Source organism: Podarcis liolepis (genome assembly GCF_965112155.1).
Source record: "Podarcis liolepis genome assembly, chromosome: 4".
In the NCBI taxonomy this organism is placed as follows: Eukaryota; Metazoa; Chordata; class Lepidosauria; order Squamata; family Lacertidae; genus Podarcis; species Podarcis liolepis.
This window is the reverse complement of record NC_139558.1, coordinates 102,765,855-102,768,325: the sequence shown is the minus strand read 5'-3', so window position 1 is coordinate 102,768,325 and position 2,471 is coordinate 102,765,855. Positions and strand designations below refer to the sequence as shown.

The following is a 2,471-nucleotide window of genomic DNA, read 5'->3' as shown; positions in this document are numbered from 1 at the left end:
GCTGCGTACGGAGTCTTTCTCTGCATGCCTGAGCTTTCTCCACACAGGCCACATCGCTGTTCGCAAACTCTGCTAGATGACGGGGGGGGGGAGCACTGGTCACAGTGGAAGTTTGTTGTTTTTACCCTTTCTGCCAGGTTACCTGTTAATGGTCACTTGACTGGATGACCTGGGGAGGCTGGCCATTCTCTTGTAATGATAATACTTCATTCCTGAGCCAGGTCACAGGCTCACCCTATTCACACCTTAAATGTGCCCTTAAGGCAGGATTTGTGAGGACAGAGACAATGGGGAGGTTTCTAAATTTCCTTTGACCTTGTAGAGAAATATTTGAGGTGAGTGAAAGAGTCAAAACGGCTTTAGGACTTTTCTTCTGGGGACTTGATAGGAAGTCAAAACTGAAGAAAAGATTTTGTAAGATAAAAGGGGGAAAATATTTATTTTCATTATTATCACTATTTATTTTATTGTATTTTTTGTGTTTCTGCGGGAGTGTGTTTTGTATGGAATGTTTGGGAGGAAATAAGACAGTAAATAACAAATAACAAACAAAATATTGATGTATGTAATTTTTATTTCTCAATTATATTTTGTGGTAGTATGGTTGTAATGTTTTTTGTAACATAAAATCATTCAATAAAAATTATTTAAAAACAAACAAACAAATCGGTCAAAATGAATAAATATCAGCAGTAAGTATTGGAGATGCAGACAAAACGAGGGAGCCTTATTCCACATGTGAACATGTCCCCAAAGGGAAAATAAAATAAAATAAATGCTATTTATTTTAAAGAAAACCAAAGCTTTCCTATTTAACATTCTAACGATAAGCATCCCAAATGAAAATAAAAGAGTGTTTCTTTACACAACCACAACGGGTAGGATGTTAATAGCAAAATACTGGAAAATGAGTTAACATCAACAAGGTGAGTGGCAATTAAAGTTGTGCTAGTACCTTAAACTAGCCACAATGCCAAAACTTCCAAGAGACTGAGATCTATTCCCAGTAATAAAAATCCTGCCAGTGATCTACCCATTGCCTTGGAGTTCCCTAACCTATTGGTATTGGGGGACTTCAACATCCATGCTGATGCCACTCTCTCCTCACAGGCTCTGGACCTGGTGTCTTCCATGGCAACACTAGGGCTCTCCCAGTTTGTTTCAGGCCCCACACATCAAGCAGGCCACACGCTGGATTTGATCTTTGGCGTTGGTACAGATGTGGTCATGTCTCCTTCGATGAAGGTGCCATGGTCTGATCACTACTCTCTGAAAGCCAGGATTGATTTTCCACCCCCACCCTGCTTAGGTGGCGAGCCAATTTGGGCTTGCCCGCAGAGGCTGATTGACCCTGATAGATTCCGTCAGGCCTTGCGGGACCTTGCTCCCCCTGGCGACTCATTGACTGAGCTTGTTGAGGGCTGGAATATCCAGCTCCTAGCAGCCATCAATGAGATCGCACCTAGGCGCCCTCTGCGACCCCACAGAAACCGGGCTCCCTGGTTTACCTAGGAGCTTCGGAAAATGAAGCGGGACCTCAGATGGCTAGAGCGAGTATGGCGGGATGCCCGTGACGGAGCCTCAAGAACATCTTATAGGGTTTTTATGAAAACCTACGAGATGGCAGTGAAGGCCGCTAAGAAGTCCTACTTCTCGGCCTCCATTGCCTCCGCTAGCTCTCGCCTGGCGCAATTATTTAGTATAATTAGGTCTTTAACGTCCCCTGAAGGACAGCCAAATTTAAATAACAATCTGACACACAGCTGTGAGGCATTTGCGAGCTTTTTTGCAGAGAAGGTCCTGTTGCTCCGCCATGACCTCCCTGCCAATTTGGATACAATAAAGGAACTGGAGGCCCCTCGACTGTCCTCAGGTCCAGTATTGGACCACTTTGACTGGATATCCCCAGCCGATGTGGACAGACTCCTCCGAGCTGGAAAGCCCACCACCTGTCCTCTTGACCTGTGCCCGTCTTGGCTAATTAGAGCGTGTCCAGACGAGGTGCGGGCCCCCCTGGGGGATATCATCAATTTGTCCCTTGGCACCGGGATATTCCCAGGGGAACTGAAGGAGGCAGTGGTGCGCCTGCTCTTAAAGAAAACATCATTAGATCCCTTAGATCTATCCAATTACTGCCCGGTTTCGAATCTTCCATTCCTGGGTAAGGTGATTGAGAGAGGGGAGGGGCCACTAGGGGCGCATCAGAAGATGGCTGACAATAACATCTCTCCAACCCACACGAGGTAATTTGGAGGCTGTGATGGAAGTAAATAGCCTCCCTACCCCCCCAGGATTGTGGGGGGACTGCCCTTGCCTGCTGTGCCCTATACCACCCCTGAATTTGAGGGGATGGGGGCACTAGGTACAATGCCCTCCTGTGGGATTTCGGTGCTCCTGGACGCCGTCTCTGATCCGCACCACTAGCTGCAAGAACTTCAAAAGAAACAATTTGGATGAAGCGAATGCACATA

At 46.3% G+C, this 2,471-nt stretch overlaps 1 protein-coding gene across 1 annotated transcript in view; it reads right to left on the bottom strand.

Annotated features, from left to right (window-relative positions):
* Window positions 1–2,471, bottom strand: part of LOC310705065 (uncharacterized protein) — a 177,096-nt gene that overhangs the window by 90,664 nt on the left and 83,961 nt on the right. The window lies entirely within an intron of this gene.